Source organism: Hemiscyllium ocellatum, chromosome 4, assembly GCF_020745735.1.
Source record: "Hemiscyllium ocellatum isolate sHemOce1 chromosome 4, sHemOce1.pat.X.cur, whole genome shotgun sequence".
Classification (NCBI taxonomy): domain Eukaryota; kingdom Metazoa; phylum Chordata; class Chondrichthyes; order Orectolobiformes; family Hemiscylliidae; genus Hemiscyllium; species Hemiscyllium ocellatum.
The window spans coordinates 25,192,196-25,216,241 of NC_083404.1; positions in this window are offsets into that span (position 1 = coordinate 25,192,196).

Sequence of the window (24,046 nt, forward strand, 5' to 3'; positions counted from 1 at the left end):
ATCATGGACATGGTGGGCTGAAGGGCCTGTTCCACTGCTATGTTCTATGTCTTAAATAGGAGTTCTTGTTAAGTGCAGGAATCTGGCCAGTATTTTCTGTTAACACATTTTCAATAAATATGTAAATCAGAGACTTCACATGCTTTGATTAAACCATTAACTTTTGTTGTGATTTTGGAGTGGGGGGCTCAAAAATCTGTGCGTTTTCACAAATGGGACTTAACAATGAAAACACATAGTTTTCCTTTATGGATCCAGGATCTATGAGGCAATAAAAATATATCTGATCAGATACTTGAGTTGCAATCAATGGTCAGTGGGATATACTAGAGTCCAATACACAGCCTTCATCAAGGTTCACAGTCTCAAAGTGTGATTGCGAGTATTACTACACTATTAATACCAACGTAGTGTTTCACTCTATTTTGAAAGGGAATCTTAATAGGTTTTCAATGTGCAGTCCCATTATCAATAATAATAAGATTGTGATCCCATGATAGGAATAGTATGCCAATTCTCATTGTGCAGATTTTAATCAGTTCCACATGCAAAGGGTCAGATGAGACTCTCCAAAAGCAATTATTTTTCTTGGCTCCAGAACTGCTCTTTCCATCAGTCACCAACCTCACCACCAGTTGCAGCCTAAAATTGAGGTCTTAATCCCGCAAGTTACATTGAATTCACGATTGGTATCTGAAACATGTTGATTATATTAAAATATGACTGGGCCTCAAAAAGTGGTGGTCACTTTTGATACATGAACTGGCAGTCATAAGAATTGCTGGTCAAGTAGATATCTCACCTCTACCAATATATCTGTGGTAAAGTTCAGGTGGCCTTTTTCTTTGTTTTTTTTCTCCAAAGAGCAATATCAGAAATTCCATATGGTGGAGATGGGGTGAATAGCATGGTTACAGAACCAGCCTTGACATCAATTCCAATCAAATACATAGAAGGAAAATACAGAGGGTAGCGTAAGTGGTTTTCTGTCCTCATCGCCAATGTTTTCTTTCCAAGCATTCTTGTTAAAAGATAAAATTTTACTGCTGCTTTTTCACAGATGGATAACATATTCTGCCTTATTTCAGGATTTCTTAATGCATATACTTTTAAAAATCTCCATTAAAGATTATCAGAGGAATTTTAACACCAATTACCACCTATATTTTTATCACATCTTTAACGTAATAACAGGGCTGGTTTAGCTAAGTTGCCTTGATGGCTGCTTTGTGAGAAGCAGAGTGACTTGAACAGCATGGGTTCAATTTGCAGACCAGCTGAGGTCGCCATGAGAGCATTACCCTCTCACCTGAGGCATGGGTGGTTCTCTCTAATGAGACAGGAGCCGAGGATACTTTGGGGGAATATGGCAACTTTCATTTTTCACTAAATGTAGTAAAATGTCCCAAGGCAATTTATAAGAGTGTGGTCAAATAACACGGATCACAGTGGGACATGTCGGAACAGACCATCCAAGGCATGGTTCAGGAAACGAATGTTAAGGAACTTTTCACTCGTGAAGAGAGCTGAAGAAGTTTAAATGGTGAATTTCAGCATTAAAAACTGAAGAGTCAGTCACAAAAAAACAAAGCTATTAAATTAGGGCTGCTGAAAGGGACTGAAATGGAGGAAAACTTGAGCAGAAAACCCCCATAAAGAGATGTTGAGGGACAAAAATGGTATTTAAAAATTGAAAAGTTTGAATCTCAGCCACAATCCATCCCAAATCTGTTACAGTTCTGATTTTAGCAGGGGGGAGTTAGGGCTAGGAAGGATGTCTCATGGCTTTCCAGCAGCAGATCACTCAATTTAAATATTCTATTGAAGCCACATACCTCAAATTTAGCCAGTGCTCTACCTCTGATGCCTGAGTGACTCTTTGGTGCAGTGGTAGCATCCTTTTCTTATAGGAGGAGACCTGGGTTCAAATATGTCAAAATAGAGCCAAACAGGTTGATTAAAAGTATCGACTTTTAATACCTGTGGGCTGGTTTTCCCAGGTTTTTTGGATGGAGGCAACAAGGGCTGGAGAGGGCATCTACATGCCTTTTCCAGCATTGGATGTGGCCCAAGAGAAGATTGAGTATCTCTCATTGGCCATTCTCCACCCCTACTTTATACCCACGATTGACAATTTTTCCAAATATTGGAAACCTATTCCCAAGGTTAAAATGAAGGACCCCTATCTGCACCTGGCCACAAATTGATATCTGCCTTCCTTACTGCTCCACCTGTCTATTGTTTTCTCCAGCCCCTCTGCTATACTTTCACACACTCAACAACATGTATCAATCCATAATCTCACTTGGTGTTCTCTTTCTTTTCTGCTCCCTCTGGCTGTGGCCAAAGACTCTGGCTCTTCTTGCCAGCCAGACAGCTTCTCCATCTGGGTGGCTATCAGCCAAGAAAGACAGTCAGACATTTTAAGGTTCTCCAAAAAGACATCTGGGGTCCCTTGGAGCTATACTTCCTTCTTCCAATCATATTGTACCTCCCCAACTCCCCCAAAATATTGAGGCCTGCATGATGACAGTACTATTTCTCAGACTTTCTTTAAAACATATTTAGTTCTCTTAATCATTTTCATCTGATTCAGTCAACATATATTCACCGTATAAAACTCACTTTTATTCATTGGAATGTTGTATTGTTAGCAGAATTCTAAGTAATATTCATAAACTGTAAATTACCACTGTATCAGAACAGGAGTTTTCAACCAATAAAATATACAGCTTTCTCATATAAATAGAGGAATTCTTGTTTCAAATGATAATTTACTTTCCATGCTTCTGCATTGGCAGGAAATGAGAAGTCCTGCTATTATACGGGTTTACACGCTGAAATTTTCCATGCTCACATTTCCAAGAAGACCAAGTCGGCTAAAGGAGAATTTCACAAAATGGTTGCTGAAGATTTTCAGTAGTCATTTTTTTTCGATCATTTTAACAGAATAGTGGATTTAGTCACAGTCAGACCCTGAAAAACATCAGAGATCCTATGTTTGCTCTATTTTTAACTTTGAGGGAAAGTAATAGTATAGATACGAATAGGAACAAAGAAATGCAGCAAAGATGTGAAGCAAAGAAAGAGAAGGACTAATCCATTTGATTAACTGAGGTTAAATAATAACTTAAAGAATCTTTATTCTGATTTGCAAATTACTGCTAATACACACATAACAAATTTCTTTCTGAACTTATTGATTTTCCTCTATACTGAAATCAAGAAATAAATCCCTAATCAGTTGAATTATTCCTATTCTTTCCTTGGTACTTTCTCACATGTACATGAATAAAATATGCAGAGAATTAGCCAAGGGAATTTGGAGAAATGATCTGACAGCATTGAGTCTATGCAAAAAGTGTGTGCTGAGAATTATATGTGTAATTCCTTTCTAACATTTCAACTCATCAGTCGGCTTTCTGTAACTTTAGCTTAGTCACATTGCAGTGTTTTTAGTGTCTATTAGCACCCCTCTGAATCTGCCCGATATATCCACAGAGTTGTACTCACTCCATCATTCTCATCATAGATGCTCAGCATAAATTGGAGGACAAGAGGAGATGAGGGTCTTTGAACTCATTCCATATGTCTCTTCCTCTCAAGCTGACAGGGTTGGCCAACAGGTGGATCCACACTCAGGCATCCAAAAAGCTTCTTCTCAGGAAACTGCAGAGGTGCCTAGACCACCCAACAGCTCCCGACCCTTCCCCCCAAAAGCCTGTGAGCCAGAATCCTGTAGCAATTCAAGCTAAGGAAGGCAAGCCTGGTTTTGACCAGGAAATTCTTCTCTGATTTCAGTCCTCTCAGTCTAAAAGGTAAAAGAGGACAACTGTTCAAGTCTTCGTGGCCAACAGAGCCAAACGCAAAGCTGACTCTAGATAATGAGATATAAAATTGCTGATGGCTTATCGGATTCATTGGCAGTGAGAACAACCCATTTCCTCTTCCACCACCCTCCCCTCCCCACTTTGTCAGCTCAGTTGTGAAAGGTGCAGCAGATCATAATCATGAGTGATGTATTCTGTGGATTGTATTACGAGACACAGGCAAAGGGGTGATCCAGGGGCCATACCTTTCCTTAAGGAAGTCTGTTCCACTATGGCCCTGGCAGATCTATGAGCAGTGTTGTATCTTGGTTTAAAATCAGTCTAAGGGTTTCGCAAAGGTATCATAAACAAGGTTTGGAAAGGATACACTTAGTCTCCCAGTAGCCATCCTTGGATGGCCTTACAACCTGGGAAGGACAGAGAATCTGCGAAATCTGCAGTTCGTAAGTATCCAGATAACTCCTGGGACATGGGGCACATATCTCTGGTCTTTTCAAGTTGATGGACACATTTAACTTGGATATTTAATTGGAAGCCTTTTCTGTCAATGGCCTCTTCAGGTTGGTGGTAGACACTCCCAAAGTTGTGTCAGGGAAGCCTATAGTGTCCTGGTCCTGGAGGAAGTCAGCATTGTGGAGAACCCTACTCTCCAACTTTGTTTGACTGTTCTCATCCAGGTAAATAAATTCGAACCACTGTGATTTGGAGGAAATGGAATCACCTACATCAGAGATTAATTTATTGGTCGAGGACTGGGAGTGTCATATCGGTTTTCAATTTTTCCTCAAAATGTCTTAAACACGGAGCCCGGTCGGAATCTCGGCACACACCACGATGGGGTTACATCGGTCCACACATACCTCTCCCCCACATGTGACCTTTCCCCACATCAGACCCCCCCGCCCACCACCACCACTATTTTGAGATCAAGCCCTGTTCCTGAAAGATCCTTAATCAGTGTTTACACCTCTTTCAGAATTGAGGAAAATTGCAGAGAGACCTGTTGATGCTAGATCTTGTCATTTTCCCCCACATCCTTCTTCTCCCCTTGGGAGGCAGCATGGCAGTCACTGGAGGTTGCTGTTTATGCTGGGCTTGCTGATCAAGTAGTAATTGTGGTGTCCCACAATGTCTTATTATACCAGGACTACAGGGATCTCCATGTTAGATCCATGAGCAGATAATTGGTAGTAAATGTTAAAAGGATAATGCAATTTAATTGAAGGTACTCCTGAGCCCTCACATCCATTACCAACAAAACTTAATTTTATACCTTCACTCAATATGGCTAGGACGCTTCCCATAGATGTCATTGTTATACCTCGATAAGAGATTCTGAGGTATGTAACTTCACTCAGTTGGACATTGCACAGCTAAAATTTTTATGCTACATTGGGAGTAGAATTTTGCTAATAATGGTAGCTCCCCTCACCAAATGAAAAGGCTTCCTTCCAAATTACAAACCACGTACTTGGATACGTACAGTTTTGTATGTGAATGTGGCAATTGTGAAGCAATTTTCTTCCAGCATTAGCTAAGGAACATGTTTGTGAAATAAAATTTTCAGATGCTGCTTTTAAGAACCTCTGCTCACATTGAGGTTGCTCAGCCCCAACATTATGAGGAGTTAATTTCTGTGCACAATCTAATTTGTCATGATCACATGATAATAATTATAATTTTTGATGCACATTCTCAGACAATGAATGATCCTTGATGGAATTGTATTGAAGCCAGGTCACTGGCATTGTTGGATCTCTGCAGTCTTTACTGTTGCAATTGCCTCAAACAGGGCTTCAAATTTCAAACTTCTCCAATCTTCAAGGGAAAAACAGAAATTTTCTCCAGCCCAGTTTACAATCAGTGTCAGCCATTTTGTTTAATTTTTATAAGTTGACTTTTGATCTGACTTTGTAATCTTCCAACTTTATTCATTCGTGAATGTTTTGTAGGCTTTGCCTCGTTGTACATCCTCTCCTTTCTAATTCCCTTTTGTGTTGTTGTCGCTGTGGCCTCTATGAGCTGTGAAATTACCCCTATTTGTGTTGACCCCCTTTATATATTTATTACTCACTTTATCCTCAGAGCTCTGCTGAAAATCCCTGTCACCTTGTTGGCACCACATCTTTCCCATTTGGAAGTTAGAGTTACTGTCATCTGTTTGAGGTTTTGATGTACTTAAAATATTTGTGAATACTGTCCAAACGAATAGTCACTCTTTATCTGATAAAATTTCTCTTTCACAAGGCAGTAGGCTATTGCTTAAGGTATAGCCTTGAGATACTTAAGAAATTATGAAGGTTCAGGAACTATTTTAGTCCTTTCTCATCTCAACCTGCAATATTTCTTTAAGATGCTCATTTAAAGCTATCTCTTTGATCAAGTTTTGGTCATCTATCCCAGTGTTTCTTTGTGTAGCTGAGTTTCAACTTATATTTGAAAATGTTCATATGTTTCATTTGACTCATTTTGTCACGTTGATACATAATTTTTTTTCTCAATGTACAATTACTGGTTTTCTTTCCTTATAGTAATACGTTTTCAACATTTTGTGTTTTTCAAGCTTGCATTATTGTTTTTCTTTCTTCTCATTGTTTAATTTCCCTGGTAGCTACTTGAGGAGGCCCAATTTTGAGAGCTATTCAATACTGTCCTTTTATTTTCAAGAATGAACTTTGTTTTGAGTCAGTTACTTCTCACTTCTTTTGCTGGAGTTGTAAGAACCTGCAGGGGTTATTGTTGAGTAACTCTGGAATCATAAAGGCCATTAGATTTTTTTTTCTGTCAGCTGTCTGAAATCATTTGGATACTATTCTTTGACATTTGTTCTTATTTACACAGCTTTCACCTTGCAGTTGTAAATAAGGATTTACACATTTGTAGCTTTTTGTTTACAATATTCTTTGCCATGGTATTAAACTATTTTTAAGAATATTGCAAATAATGCATTTCAACACCCCCTCCCACTCTGCCGAGGACATGGAGGTCCTGGGCCTCCTTCAAAGCCGCTCCCTCACCACCAGACGCCTGGAGGAAGAACGCCTCATCTTCAATCCCAGGGCATCAATGTGGACTTCAACAGTTTCCTCATTTCCCCTTCCCCCACATCACCCTAGTTCCAAACTTCCAGCTCAGCACTGTCCCCATGACTTGTCTGGACTTGTCCTACCTGCCTATCTCCTTTTCCACTTATCCACTCCACCCTCTCCTCCCTGACCTATCACCTTCATCCACTCCTCCACTCACCTATTGTACTCTATGCTACTTTCTCCCCACCCACACCCTCCTCTAACTTATCTCTCCACGCTTCAGGCTCTCTGCCTTTATTCATGATGAAGGGCTTTTGCCCGAAAAGTCGATTTCGCTGCTCGTTGGATGCTGCCTGAACTGCTGTGCTCTTCCAGCACCACTAATCCAGAAAATAATGCATTACGTCCATTACCTAGATTTCTATTACATGCTGGAGTGCATGGTGGTCTCAAATATTTGTTGCACACAGACATTTCCTGTTCTGTGACACTCTCAATGTATTTTTCAATGGCATCCATTAAAAAAGAGAAGAACTGTAAACTGTTAATCATCTCTCATGAATGTAGTATGAGTGCTCATCATGAACTGTAAAACATTAGAAGGAAGAGTACTTTTAGAAGGAGGCAAAGCAGGTAATTTTGAACCAGGTCAGGAGCAGAAAGTAGACAATTTTGTTTCAACTGCACATTATGAATCCCACATGATGTACTTCAGATATATTTCACACAAATGATCCATAACCATCAGGTTGCCACCTGTGCCAAAACTGAAAATTACTCTGAAACATTGAGTTGCGAGCCTGGCAAATGCTGTTAGTAATCTTGAGGGATGAATGTTCAATAGGCCCTTTCGTTGTTCTTTGTCTACTCAGAATTTTTTTTTAGAGAAGTAGTGAGTGTGGAAAGTTTGACAAACGTGCGTCACATTTACCCACTATGATCATGAACAGTAATTTCTAATTCATTATCTTTCTGATTGCCTAAGAAGTTAACAAATATAATTAACAAGACTGCTGAAAATATATAAGGCAACTGTTCAAAATTATAGATCAGCAAAAAGTAAAATCCAGATGCCCTGTCATCTAAAATACAGTGTTTCCATATAAGTTCTAGGAGAAAGTGAGGACTGCAGATGCTGGAGATCAGAGCTGAAAATGTGTTGCTGGAAAAGCGCAGCAGGCCAGGCAGCATCCAAGGAGCAGGAGAATCGAAGTTTCGGGCATGAGCCCTTCTTCAGGAATGAGGAGAGTGTGCCTAGCAGGCTAAGATAAAAGGTATGGAGGAGGGACTTGGGGGGAGGGGCGTTGGGAATGCGATAGGTAGAAGGAGGTTAAGGTAAGGGTGGGGGTGGGGGTGGAGAGGTGAGGAAGAAGATTGCTGGTTAGGAAGGTGGTGCTGAGTTCGAGGGTTGGGACTGAGACAAGGTGGGGGGAAGGGAAATGAGGAAACTGGAGAAATCTGTGGTTGGAGGGTTCCTAGGCGGAAGATGAGGGGCTCTTCCTCCAGCCGCTCTTCTTCCCATTCATCCCACAAGGGATGAACTCAGATTTCTCCAGTTTCCTCATTTCCCCTCCCCCCACCTTGTCTCAGTCCCAACCCTTGAACTCAGCACCACCTTCCTAACCTGCAATCTTCTTCCTGACCTCACCGCCCCCACCCCCACTCCGGCTTAACACCCTCACCTTAACCTTCTTCCACCTATCGCATTTCCAACGCCTCCCCCACAAGTCCCTCCTCCCTACCTTTTATCTTAGCCTGCTTGGCACACCCTCCTTATTCCTGAAGAAGGGCTCATGCCTGAAACGTCGATTCTCCTGCTCCTTGGATGCTGCCTTTCCATATAAGTTACCCATTATCATTAAATGTAAAGTGATTTCTTATTAGAGGAACTGCACTTCAAGTGATGAACTAAACAGTCAAATTAAAATAGGGTCCAATTTTCTCTGTGGCACCAGAAGTGAGCTATATAATAAATTTGATGTCCAAAGTGGAAAAAATTGATTATTTTCATTTAAATTAGAAATGCCCACATTTTGCAAATTTGTATATTCTCTTCAGGTTAATGTATCTGCAAAAAGTCTGTCTTAAGATGTGTCTGCACTCTGCTAAAGATGTGTCTCAATAAAACTCAATGAAAAATAAAATACAGACTATGTTTTATTCTACAGAATACGTTTATTGACAAAGTAGCTGTAAATAATGAAATGAACCATTGTATAAATTAAGAGTAGCAAATTCCTTCTATTATTTACTTTGTTCAAGAGTTTACTATTATGTAAAAATATAGAAATTCAAACTGAAACAAAAGCTGCTTGTTAATGGTTGTTAAGATTTTGTTAAAGTAAAACTAAGACAAATTCATACTGTTTTATTCATGTTGTAGTAAATACAAAGGCTAGATTCATTACTCACTTCAGTTCATTTTGTAACTGAAGAGAAATATTTTTAGGGTGCCACAGAGGAAGTCAAGAGTAAACAATCTTGCATTTTTTTTTAGAATGGATGCGCCATTGCCCATTATTACATACGAGAGCAACATCTGAGTCTAAAATATTCCTCTGCATCCACCTACAAAAAGTTCAGTAGCGATTACCAGCAACAAGAAGGTTATCTTCAGCTCTGTGTTATTTTTGCTTCCCTAAACTATAAGGTGACATTAATAGTCAACAGTCATCATATGATCCATTAAATATGCTTTATTTCTTGAATATCTCGGAGTGGAGGAATTCACCAATTTTGAATTGGCATTTGAGTAAGTAATAAGCCTTAGTGAGCTAAAGTAAGGCATTAAGTAATAACTTAATGCCTTACTTCAGCTCATTACTGTAACTAAATGAGTATTTTATTAATGTGCATCTTTTAAATAAAAAAAATTTAAAATTTCATGTGTACAATTCTCTTGTAATAATATGAAAACAGTGTCCCTTTTTGCTTAGGATGACAAAATATCTTCTACATCTCCTTCCAAGTAATAAAAGTGAGTGACACCAATTTGACACATACCATCATATACTGACAAACTTTCGGTTTCCTCAATATGTTTTTGCTGAATACATCCAAAGTCATTAAGTTGAATGTATTTCTTAATAACTGTCAACAGGTTCCTTATTTTTGTTACATTTACCAACTTAAAGCTAAAATGTTTGAATTAATTACAATGGATTTAACCGGCATTTACTTGAGAGGGGAATATTCAGTAAACATGTAACCAATTAGAGTCATAGTCATAGAGATGCACAGCAAGGAAACAGACCTTTCTGTCCAACTCGTCCATGCCGACCAGATATTCCAACCTAATCTAGTCTCATTTGCCAGCAGTTGGCTGGTATACCTTTAAACCCTTCCTATTCATATACCGATACAGATGTCTTTTAAATGCTGCAGTTGTACCAGTCTCCACTATTTCCACTGGCAGCTCATTCCATACACACACAACCCTCTGCGTTAAAAAGTTGCCCCTTAGGTCTATTTTATATCTTTCCCCTCTCACCCTAAACCTACGCCTTCTAGTACTGGACACCCCACCCAGGAAAAAGCCCTTGTCTATTTTGTCTATCGATGCCCATCATGATTTTATAAACTTTCATAAGTTCACCCCTCTGCCTCCAAAGCTCCAGGGAAAACAGCCCCAGCCTATTCAGCCTCTCCCTATAGCTGAAATCCTCCAACCCTGGCAACATCCTTGTAAATTTTTTCTGAACCCTTTCAAGTTTCACAACATCCTTCCAAGAGGAAGGAACCCAGAATTGAATGCAATATTCCAAAAGTGGCCTACTCCAATGTCCTATACAGCCGCAACATTACCTCCCAACTCATATCCTCAATACTCTGACCAATAAAGGAAAGCATACCAAACACATTCTTCACTATCATATCTACCTGCAACTCTACTTTCAAAGAGATATGAACCTGCACTCGAAGGTCTCTGTTCAGCAACACACCCCAGAATGTTACCATTAAGTGGATAAGTCCTGCTAAGATTTATTTTTCTAAACTGCATCACTTCACATTAATCTAAATGGAATTCCATCTGCCACACCTCAGCCCATTGGCCCGTTTGATCAAGATCCTATTATATTTTGAGGTAACCTTCTTCGCTGTCCATGACACCTCCAATTTAGGTGTCTTCCGCAAACTTACTAACTATACCTTCTATGTTCACATCCAAATCATTTATATAAATGACGAAAACCAGTAGACCCAGCACCAGTCCTTGTGGCACTCCACTGGTCACAAACCTCCTGTCTGAAAAGCAACCCTCAACTGCCATGCTCTGTCTTCTACCTTCGATTCAGTTCTGTATCTAAATGGCTAGTTCTGCCTGTATTCTGTGAGATCTAACCTCACTAACCAGTCTACCACAAGGTACCTTGTCAAATGCCTTACTGAAATCGATATAGATCATGCCCACTGCTCTGCCCTCATCAATTCTCTTTGTTACTTCTTTAAAAAAACTCAAATTCGTGAGAAATGATTTCCCACACACAAAACTGTATTGACTATCCCTAATCAGCCATGTTGACTACCCAAATATGTGTAAATCCTGTCCCTCAGGATTCCCTCCGACAACCTGCCCACCACCAAAGTCAGGCTCACTGGTCTATAGTTCCCTGGCTTCTACTTACCACCTTTCTCAAATGGTAGTACAACATTAGCCAACCTCCAGTTTTCCTGCACTCACCTGTGACTCTCAATGACACAAATATCTCAGTAAGGGTCCCACAATCAGTTCCTCAGCTTCCCACAGAGTTCTAGGATATAAATGATCAGGTCCTGGGGATTTGTCCACTTTTATGCATTTCAAGACATCTAGCACCTCCTCTTCTGTCATCTGGACATTTTTCAAGATATCACCATCTATTTTCCGACATTCTATATTTCCATATCCTTTTCCACAGGAAACGCTGATGGAAAATACTCATTTAATATCTCCCCCATCTCCTGCGACTCCACACATTGGCTGCCTTGCTGATCTTTGAGGAGCCCTCTTCTCTCCCGAGTCACACTTTTGTCCTTAACATATTTGTAAAAACCCTTTGAATTCTCCTTAACCCTATTTGCTGATGCTATCTCATGTGCCCTTTTTGCATCCTGATTTTCCTATTAAGTGTACTCCTATTGCCATTATACTCTTCTAAGGAATCACTCGCTCACTCCTGTCTATACCTGACATATGCTTCCTTATTTTTCTGAACTAAAACCTTGATTTCTCTCATCATCCAGCGTTCCCTACACCTACCAGCCTTTCCTTTCACCCTAATAGGAACATATTGTCTCTGAACTCTCATTATCTCATTTCTGAAGACTTCCCATTTTCCAGCCTTCCCTTGACCAGTGAACATCTGCCCCCAGTCAGCTTTTGAAAGTTCTTGCCTAATACTGTCAAAATTAGTCTTTCTCCAATTTTGAACTTTAACTTTTAGATCCGCTCTATCCATTTCACCTCTATTTTAAAATAGAATTATCGTCGCTGGTCCCAAAGTGCTCCCCTTCTAACACCTCAGTCACCTATCCTGCCTTGTTTCCCAAGACTAGGTCAAGTTCTGCACCTTGTCTAGTAGGGACATCCACACACTGAATCAAAAATTTTCTTGTACACACTTAACAAATTCCTCGCTATCTAAACCCTTAACATTATGGCAGTCCCAGCCTATGTTTGGAAAGTTAAAATCTCCTGCCATAACTACCCTACTATTCTTACAGATAACTGAAATTTCCTTACAAATTTGTTTCTCAATTTCCCGCTGATTTTAAGGGAGTCTATATTACAATTCTAATAAAGTGATCATCATTTTTTTATTTCTCGTTCTACCCAAATAACCTCCCTGGATATATTCACAGGAATATACTCCCTAAGTAGAGCTGCTGTGCCATCCCTTATCAAAAATGCTACTTCCCCTCCTCCCTTTGTATCCTTCCTATTTCATTTGAATCCTTAAGCATTAAGCTGACTGTCCTGTCCATCTCTGAGCCATGTTTCTGTAATTGCTATGATATCCCAGTCCTATCTTCCTAACCATGCCCTGAGTTCATCTGTTTTCCTGTTAGGCCTCTTGCATTGGAATAAATGCAGTTTAATTGATCAGTCTAACCTTGTTTTCTGCTTTGTTCCTGCCTGCCCTGATTGTTAGACTCATTCTCTTTCCCAACTGCACCAGTCTCAGATTGATCTCTTTCCTCAGTACCTCCCTGTGTCCCACCCTCCTTACTAGTTTAAATCCTTCTGAGCAGCTCTAGCAAATCTCCCTGCCAGTATATTAGTCCCCTTCCAATTCAGGTGCAATCCGTCCTTCTTGTACAGGTCACTTCTACCCCTAAAGATATTCCAATGATCTAAAAATGTGAATCCTTCTCCCATGTGCCAGCTCCTCAGCCATGCATTCATCTGCACTATCTTCCTATTCCTAGCCACACTATCAATGACACAAATATCACAGCAAGGGGCCAACATTCACTTCCTCAGCTTTCCACAGAGTTCTAGGGTATACCTGATCAGGTCCTGGGGATTCATCCACTTTTATGCATTTCAAGACATCCAACACCTCCTCCTCTGTAATACAGACATTCTTCAAGATGTCACCATATATTTCTCTACATTCTATATCTTCCATATCCTTTTCCACAGTAAACATTGATGAAAAATACTCATTTAGTATCTCCCACATCTCCTGTGGCTCCACACATAGGCTGCCTTGCTGATCTTTGAGGGGCCCTGTTCTGGGATGATGAGAGAAATCAAGGTTTTAGTTCAGAAAAATAAGAAAGCATATGTCAGGTATAGACAGGAGTGATCGATTGAATCTTTAGAAGATATAAACGCAGTAGGAGCACACTTAAAAGGAGAAAGAGCAAAGAGGGAACATGAGATAGCTTTGGTAGTTCAGATTTTAGTTTCAGATGTTACTGCCCTCAAGGAACTCCTTTTTAAATTCCTGTCTTACTTTCTATATACTCCCTTCAGACCTTCATCCAATGTGTACAATGATCCACTGCTGGTCCCTCTCCCCTTTGCGATCATCCTGCATCCTTGATCCTGGCACCAAGGAGGCAACACACCATTCTGATTTCTTGCTGCTGGCCTCAGATTCATCTGTCTGTGCTTCTCACGAGAGAGAGTCCTATCACAATCGATCACTTGGAACCCGACATACCTTTCATTAGTTTAGAGCCAGTCTGAATACCAGAAACTTGGCTGTTCATGCTACATTCCCCTGAGAGTACATCACACCGTCCATTTTCCAAAAAAGCATACTTTTTTTAAAAAGTGAGGATAGCCAGAAAAGATTCCTGCACTACCTGTCTAGCTCTCCTACCTTTCCTCGAGTTAGCCTGTCTATTTGATTCTATCTGTGTTTTTCCCCTTCCTATACTGTGCCACCGTGGGCGGCACGGTGGCACAGTGGTTAGCACTGCTGCCTCACAGCGCCTGTAGACCCGGGTTCAATTCCCGACTCAGGCGACTGACTGTGTGGAGTTTGCACGTTCTCCCCGTGTCTGCGTGGGTTTCCTCCGGGTGCTCCGGTTTCCTCCCACAGTCCAAAGATGTGCGGGTCAGGTGAATTGGCCAAGCTAAATTGCCCGTAGTGTTAGGTAAGGGGTAAATGTAGGGGTATGGGTGGGTTGCGCTTCGGCGGGTCGGTGTGGACTTGTTGGGCCGAAGGGCCTGTTTCCACACTGTAAGTCTAATATCTAATAAAAAAAATAACTGCCATCCATCACACCCTCTTGTTCTTTTAAATTGCACATTGCCTCTAACTGTTACTCCAACTGATCCATTTGATTTGCTAGAATTCACAACCAAAGATATTTCCTGCAGACATAATTCTCAGTCACATGTAAACTCTCCCTAAACTCCCACATCCGACAAGATGAACATATCACTCTACTAAAGGCCATCTTTGCTCCCTCACAATCTACAGAACAAGAAAATAGCACTGTCTTATTACTTTAAAAAAAAACACTGCTCCAGGCTAACTTAATATTTAAGGCTTATATTTTTTAAAATTTAATCAAGAGATAGATCTCAATAAAACATATAATCAAGAAAGAACCCACTGTACTCACCATTGTAGATTTACAGCAAGGCTACACTTAAAAACTATTCAATTATCTGTTCCTGTGCTGTGATCTCTCCCACACAAGTTCTTCCACGATCAGTTGTGAATTTCACTGTTTGTTAAGTATTCCTAGATGCACTCCAATGTCCAGAGATACATGAATTCAAACAGCAAAGGCAGTAACTATGCGGGTCCACTGTTAGCAGTGTAGGTTACTTTCTCTTTCTCCCACACTGACCATGTGCTTGCTGCCTTTTATCTGCCTTTCTCCCTTTCAAAAGTGTTAGAGATTTGACTTTTTTTCTTCAAAGTTTGAAAACAATGCACCAGCATATAAAACAGTAATTGTTGCTCCTGGAATTTGAGGAAACCACCTCCAACACCTAAAATGCCCCCAAAAAGGAGCAGTTCTTACAACCAGAATTTGTTCCTGTCCTCCAGTGTTAATTCTAAAAATTTATATTGCTCAAATTGGAAGCCAAATACCAGCATTACAGGTCTATAAAGTCAACACACTCTTGGACAGTGAAAATATGCCTTTATATTATTTAATACAGTTTTTACCAGAAATCTAATTTTCACTATCAACAACGCATAATCTACAAACACAAAAGGGAACAACAGATCTTAAAGATTCAATTATCGTCTGTGCAATGTTATTGTCATTATGTAGCATTGAGTAAATGGTTCATAATATTTGCTAATATCATGTAATAATATAATAATATTTTTCATATCTCTAAAAACCTTTGCATCATCTTCAATGTTCAAGCCAGAATATTGATGCGATGCTCTGTATACACTTTGAAGGATACATTCACCACCCTGTTCAATGAATTTATCAACTGGTTCGAAGTAGATTGACTATCCTCTCACTGCACCCAACATTTGTTTCTTATATTACTGGTGGATTGTTGTTGCAGTAACTGTTACAAACAAAAAGCAAAGCCAGCACCTCTCACTGCCAAAAGGAACAAGACCATCAAGATCAAGGAACACCATCACGTCCAAGTCATGCATACAGAAACTGGCATGGCATTTAATAGGAAAATGCAGCAATATGGTTTGCTGATCAATTGATGTAATTAAATTTCTACCCGTGCAATAAGTCATTTGGCCTAATGACTCTACATCAATGTTTACACTTCACACAAGCCTCTTCTCCCAATTGCCTCTTTCCACCCTGCCCCTTATACCTTTACGCATGTCTTCCTCAGAAATGCATCAAATTTCCCCACCAATACTACCTGTTTCATGCACTGCATATGACAGGGAAGATACAAACATGTGAAATACTTTACCATTCAATAAGATCATGGCTGATCTGATTATTCAACATTCCTGAAGAAGGGCTCATGACCGAAACGTCGACTCTCCTGCTCCTTGGATGCTGCCTGACCTGCTGAGCTTTTCCAGCAACACATTTTCAGCTCTGATCTCCAGCATCTGCAGTCCTCACTTTCTCCTGCAAAATCTGCAAGCTTCAGATTCTCACCCACTTTAAGGAAATTCCTCCTAAGTTCTTTGTGTGCTTTTGGGCATAAATTATCAATTGTCCACTATTTCTACATCAAAAATCTAGATTTCTTCACTTGAACCATCACTATCAGGACAAAGACAGAGGCGAATCAAGAAAACCCTTCACCAACTTCTTAGAATGGCTCAGGATGGCCATAGAATGAAGTTTTGCCTGTAAACCTCACAACCAAGATTATTTTGCTTCAAAAAGAACAACACAGTAATGCTATTAAAATTTTCTAATGGATATGACTCAAACTTTGTGTTGGATCCAACATGTTGGTGCCAAATTCAAATTTATCTACTCACTGCCACATAATGGACTCTGGAATACTGTGGGTGTGAGAGGAGACTTATTCGTACAGGATCAAGGATTTTCTGAACCTTTTCCAATTGATTATTGGAGTTGGATTTGAGAATTTTAAAAGCTCTGATATTTAAAACTCTGTTTAGAAGTTTTTCACAATAAAAATGGTTAGAATTGTGAAATTTGATTGCCAGGATATCAGTTTAAAATCCTGAAAAATCTTGTAGTTCCAAATGATAACAACGGAACTTTTTTTTTCAGTAGTTGTAAAAATAAGTTGCTCTGTTTATTACCAGCAGTAAAGAAGAATGAAGTGTTGATGGATCGTTTCATGCCTAACCATTCTGAATGCAGACAATAATGTGGAAAATTGCAGTTTTAGGGTATTTTATTGCTCAGGCATTAAAGTAAAGAATGTCAAATCAAAATTAGGCAAATCTTTAATTGTAGTAAGGTTTCAGAACATCTAATGAGAACTGTGAAAGTGAGAATTAATTGGAATATTTAAGAATAGACAGATGTGTTCAGCAGTCAAAAATATACATAGGAGATCATTGTCTGTTTCCACATAAATTTAACTTGTTGGTGTGTGTTCCCCAATAGGATATCCACTTAATTAAACTTAAACTATACATCTTACTCAATGAATGGCAAGCTGAACCAGAATAATAGAAATTATGTTCCTTTGATCTCATCCCAGTTCATCCTGTCGTCAAAGCACATATAGATTATTTTATTTCAATCACCCTCATCCAACTGCTCAGCATGATAACTTATTGGAAAAAAATCACTGTACAAAGGGATATTATGCACTCTTGTTGATCAAAATCTCTATCAATCTTTAAGTCAGATATAAGTGTCACTATCATGCATTTCAGCATTAAAGATTAACAGCTGAGAGGAATATGAGACTTGTCTTAACTTCATTAGTAAGTGGAAAAGAGAAGATATGGTGTTTATGTGGACCATGGTTGTGAGGCTTAACAAGAGTTTTAAATAAGGCAATAAATGTATCAATGGATAGGAATATCTGGAGAGAGGGAATTTATGACTAATCAATATCAACAAGCATTTTTACAGCATTCATAATGAACACCAAAACTTCACTTTCAATCTGAGTGGTGAATAATATTAAAAATGCTAAATACAAAGTCAATACAGTTACTGGGAGAGAAGCTGCCCTACGACGCAAATGAGCTTGTAGTGAATTGGCAATACCGTGTCCATTTTATTTTCCATTGAAATGGAAAATATTGGCGAATTTTTAACTCCAAGCCAAGAAAATGTAATAGATTAGGAAACAGGATACCCCCAAAAAAGTCTATAAACTTCCGTGGAAAGAAGATCAGCTGTGGTTCAAATCAGCGTCACATGGATGGTGATGACCAACTCCACAACCCTATCTCATGAATTTAATATGGAGGGGATTTTGTTGAATAAGTTGTCTACTTTCAAAATTAATGTAAGGACAGAAAATGACCAATAGGATCCAAATCTCAGGAACACTTTTAGTCCCTTAATTGTGAACACTTCCAACTTTGAAATTCTTAAATCTAATTCTCAAACTAAATGAGACATAGAAAACCTCCAAATTTTGGGTGTTTTGTTTCCTCACTCGGTGGCACTTGTACCAATTCTAATCTAAGAATTAGAGTTTAAATGAGCCCATTACTAACATGCTGAGCCCAGGTTTTTTATTTGTACTAACTCTGTTTCCAAATTAACTTAAATCTGAATTCTAATGAAGTTCAAAACTCCACTTTGGAATTAAACTAAACTTATAAAAAGTTCAGCAATTGTTTTAATCTTTCTAAATCAGCTTCAAGATTACTTTGTGCCAATATTGCTCCCAGCATTGTACAAACAATCCCTTGTTTAAGTTTTCTGAGATTTTATGTATTTTTTTGCTAGAACTTGCTATAACAGGAAAGGATTCTGGCAAGAGCTTTCTCAATGTGGGAGGATCCAAGTGAACAGGGAAAACAATTGCACATCCACTTAACCAGTCAGATTAAAGTCTCATTACTGAGGGAAGTTTGGCACATAATAGTTGGTAGGTGTGATTGGGTGGGTGAACCAAGATTTTAAAACCGTGACCCTAACTGGTATTCAAAGTCATTGATTGATTCAATTTGTTCACATGCTTTTTGTACCAGTAGCTGCGTTTTGAATTCTTTAATTATGACTGTATTGAGATGTGTGCATGCAGGTAGCCCTGTGACAGCTGGTAACTAACAGGCAGAAAGATTTGGGAACTTGAATTGGCATTGTGGTGAGATTCTGCTAATGCACAGAATTGGTAATCTATTACATACTGAGGGATGGTTTCTTGTTGGCTGTACTATGGAATGCCATTAGTTTAGGAACATGTCTTTCAATATACATGGCAGTAGTATGTTGATAATAGATCCCATGTCAATTTTATCATTTTGGATGTTTCATCCTGCCTTTTCAGAACATATGGATGTTAATGGTTGCAAAAACAGCTGATTATCTCATATTGCCAACATGATGTGGGATCTGGCAATCCTGATCTCCTTGTAAGATTTATCTTTTGCTCGGTTGATTCTGAACCACATTAATGAGCTTGTGTTTGTGAATCTTGTCAACATTTTCTATGTTGCCATGTGGTACTGTACTATCTTATTAGTCACCCAAGTTTTGTTCCAGAATCTGACTTGGCATTTGAAACTATATTTCCTGCACATGCATGCTCAATTCCTTTTGTGCTACTTATTTTACAAATGTTTTGATGTTTTGAAAACAGTTCACATTGCAGAAGAGGAAGTGTTGATGTTCTTAGAAATCATAAAGATCGATAAATATCCAGGACATAATTGAATGTATCTCAGGACATTGTAAGACGTTAGGGAAGAATTTGTAGGAGAAAATGTGTTGCTGGTTAAAGCACAGCAGGTCAGGCAGCATCCAAGGAATAGGAAATTCGACGTTTCGGGCATAAGCTCTTCCTGATGAAGGGCTTATGCCCGAAACGTCGAATTTCCTATTCCTTGGATGCTGCCTGACCTGCTGTGCTTTACCAGCAACACATTTTCAACTGTGATCTCCAGCATCTGCAGACCTCATTTTTTACCCGAAGAATTTGCAGGACCCCAGCAGAGATATTTTCATTATTTATAAACATAGATGAAGTTCCAGAGCACTGTAGGGTGGCTAATGTTGTACTTTTATTTAAGAAAGGCTGTAAGGAGAAGCCTGGAAACTATAGACCTGTGAGTCTGACATCGATGTTTGATAAGCTATTGGAAGTGATTCTGAAAGATAGGTTTTACCTGCATTTGGAGAGGCAAGGATTGATTAGGGATTGTCCGCATGTTTTTGTGCGAGGAAAATTGTTAATGAAGTAACCAGAAAGATCAATAAGGCCAGAGTGATAAACACTGTTTACTTGAACTTTAGCTAAGCCTTTGCCAAGGTTCTGCACTGTAGACAAATTACTAAAGCTGGATCACATGGGATTCAAGGTGAACTCACCAACTGGATACAAAATTGGCTTTATGGTAAGAGACAGAGAATGATGGCAGAGGATTGTGTTTTAGACTGAAACCTGTGACCAGCGGTGTTCCTCAGGGATCAATGCTGGGCCCACATTTATTTGTCATTTATGTAAATGATTTGGCTGAGAATATAGGAGGCATGGTTAGTAAGTTTGTGGATGATACCAAAATTGGTGGTATAGTAGACAGTGAAGAAGGTTATCTAAGATTATAAAGAGATCTTGATCAATTAAGTCAATGAGCTCAGAAGTAGCAGATGGAGTTTAATTTGGATAAATGTGAGGTATTGTATTTTGATAAAACAAACAAGGACAGGACTTATACAATTATTGGTAGTGCCCTGCATAATATTGTTGAACAGAAAGACCTACAGGTTCAGGTACATAATTCTTTAAAATTTGTGTCACACGTAGACAGAGTGGTTAAGAAGGTATTGAGCACACTTGCCTTAATTGGTCTGAACTTTGTGAATAGGATTTGAAATGCCATGTTGAGGTTGTACAGGATGTTGGTGAGGCCTCTTCTGGAGTACTGTGTGCAGTTTTGGTCACCCGGTTATAGGAAGAATATTATTAAACTGCACAGAGTTCAGAAAAGATTTACCAGGATGTTGCCAGGAATGGAGGGTTTGAGATATGAAAACAGACTAGAATGATGGGATTTTTTTGATTGGAGCATAGGAGGTTGAGGGGTGACCTTATAAAGGTTTATGAAATCAGGGGGACGTAGATAGGGTGAAGGGCAAGAGTCTTTTCCTGAATGCAGAGGAGTTCAAACCTAGGGGACATATTATTAAGGTGACAGGAGAAAACGTTAAGAAGTACACGGGGCAACTTTTTATTACACACTGTGTGGTTTGTGTATGGAATGAACTGCCAGAAAAAAGTGTTGGATGTTGATACAGTTACAATGTTTAAAAGACATTTTGATAGGTACATGAATAGGAAAGGTTTGGTGGGATATGGGCCAAGCACAGGCAAATGGGACTAGTTTAGTTTGGGAACATGGTTAGCATGATCTGGTTTGACCAAAGGGTCTGTTTCCATGCTCTAAGACTCCAAGACTCTTATCATGAAATGCTGGACAACTTGTGATTAGGTGCAACAACGTCTATCTCTAAAAAATGTTGTTGGTTTGGTGTGCTTTCCTGACCATAGCTTTAGCGTTGAATGTACCTAAAGCATGGTATTGTTGGCCTGTCACGAATGCTTCATACTTATGCTCATTGAAGTATTGTACCTAAAGCATGGCCTTTTCTCTTGTCCAGAAGAGCCTTCCAAAGGGTTTCAAAGAGTGCAAAGATGACGGCTAACTCAGTGAGCCCCTCTGACAGTTAATCTTCAGAAAAATCACAACCATGCCCTTTGCTGTAGCACCTACTGACATACTGGTCAGTAGCCTCTTGGAGTTGCAGTCAGTCTGGCTCCCCATTGCACAAGAAGTTAACTTGGGCTTCGCCTTCGGATCTTTCCAGATCTTTTCTGGATTTTTCTAATCATCCATTGAGAGATCAGAATGATTGTTTCTGCAAAACCTCTCCTTGCTGATGGAAAGCAAGATTTTCAGTGCTCTGTGATTTGTAGTTCTGCTCTGAGGAGTATCATTCTGCTACTTTCTAAACAATTAATCAGAACAGCACATTGTCAGGACATTTTGTCTTAAAGGGGATAGAGGCAAAGAAATAAAAGATTCACTGCTCTAGCATGAGTCTGTAACCTTTAGCCGTGCATATATTTGCAACTTCAATATTTAAAGTGTTTTCTAGCTTGAAAGAATTTACATTTTACAGGGGGAGGTAATTACCTAGTGATATTGTCGCTGGATCTGTTAATTCAGAGACTCAGGTAATGTTCTGGGAATCCAAATTTAGGTTCAAACCTGCCACAGCAGATGTTGGAATTTAAATTCAATGAAAATCTGGAATTAAAAGGCTAATGATGACTGTGACCATTTTCGATTGTTGGAAAAACCTCCTGGCTCACTAATGTCCTTTGGAGAAGGGAAGTGCTGGACTATATGTGACTTCAGACCCACAGCAATGTGGTTGACTCTTAACTGCCCTTTGAATAATTAAGGATAGGCAATAAATACTGGCCTATCCTTGTGGCATTCCACTAGCCAGTGAATCCCATGAATGAATTTTTAAAAATATTTTAATCAGAAAGAAACTGATCCTGTCTTCTGGTTTTGTCCATGTCCAGATCTCCAAACACAGAAGCTGATACTGAAAAAGCACGGCAGCATCTGAGGAGCAGGAAAATCATTGTTTCAGGCAGGAGCCCTTCATCGGGATATCCTGGTGAAGGGCTCCTGCCTGAAACGTCGATTTTCCTGCTCCTCGGATGCTGCCTGATCTGCTGTGCTTTTCCAGCACCACTCTTATCTTGACTCTAATCTCCAGCATCTGCAGTCTTCACTTTCACACAGTAGCTGCTACTGCTGAATATTCAAATTCGTTGATATATAGGGCTGTCATCAAATTGATCACTAAGTAAATTTCTAACTATCTATTGTCAAGATCTTGGAGTCTTCTTTATAAATGGCCAAAACAGTTTACCATGGAATGTGTTTTAATATCAGCAGGATGTTTTATCTGATGGAAGAATACTTATGTTATCCATCATAACATAAAAATTAAACATGGGTGTAGAGAAATGTAAAAATCCAACAGAATATTATATACACATACATCATTCACAAACATAGAAGTGTCTGGGCCAATATTCAGCTACTTGGTTACAAAGATCAGTTTGTTTTCATCAGCACGTCAAACTTCATGTGATCTTCAGTAAGATGGCCTGTGTGACATGTACATGTTCAGGTCACAAGCTATGATGCAATAATAATACTATAACATAATCAAGAAGAGTCAACCTGATCTCATGAATGGGAAATCTCGCCTCACAACTTTATTAGAATTCTTTGAGAAGAAAGCAGGCGGATAAATAAGGAGGAATGAGTAGATGCAACATATTTGGCTTTCCAAAACGCTATGGCAATATACTGCACCTCAGACTGTTTAATAAAGTAAGCGACCATAGCTTTGGGGTATACTATTAGCCTGGATAGAAAGTTGGTTAACTAATAGAAGACAGTGAGTTTGGATAAGAGGGGGTGTTTTCGGGATGGCAAACTGAAACTAGCCAAAAGGATCAGCGTTGGGTCACAGTTATTTACAATAAAAATTAATGACTTGGATAAAGGGCATGAATGTATTATTGCCTGGTCTGAGGAGGTGAGAGGATATGTTGTGAGGATGACACAATAGTTAATAGAGGGATACAGATGGGTTAAGTGAGTGGAAATATTTCTTGGCATACTAACATAAAAACGTTTTGCAAAAACTAAACAAGTCACCAGTTAGACCATGTATAGAATATTATGAACAGATTTGATCCACTTATCTAGTAAAGATATTTTGGCTTTGGACACGGTTAATCTCAGATATGGAGGAATTTTCTAGTGAGGAGAGATTAAATATGTCAGACCTGTACTCAAAGGTGATTAGAAGAATGAAAGGCAACTTTATTCAAATATTTAGAATTCTTGGGCTACTTGACAGGAAGATGCAAATAGATTGTTTTCCTTCATGAGAGAATCTAAGATTAAAGGACATATCTCAGGGAGAGGAGTTCCCCATTTAAGAGAGATGCGGAAGAATTTATTTTCTCAGAGGGTTGACAAATTCCTCACAGCAGAGGGCTGTAGAAGTTGGCTGTAGCATATATTCAAGATTAAGACAGGTTTGTATTAAGCAAGGAAATCAAGGGTTATGGGGAAAAGACAG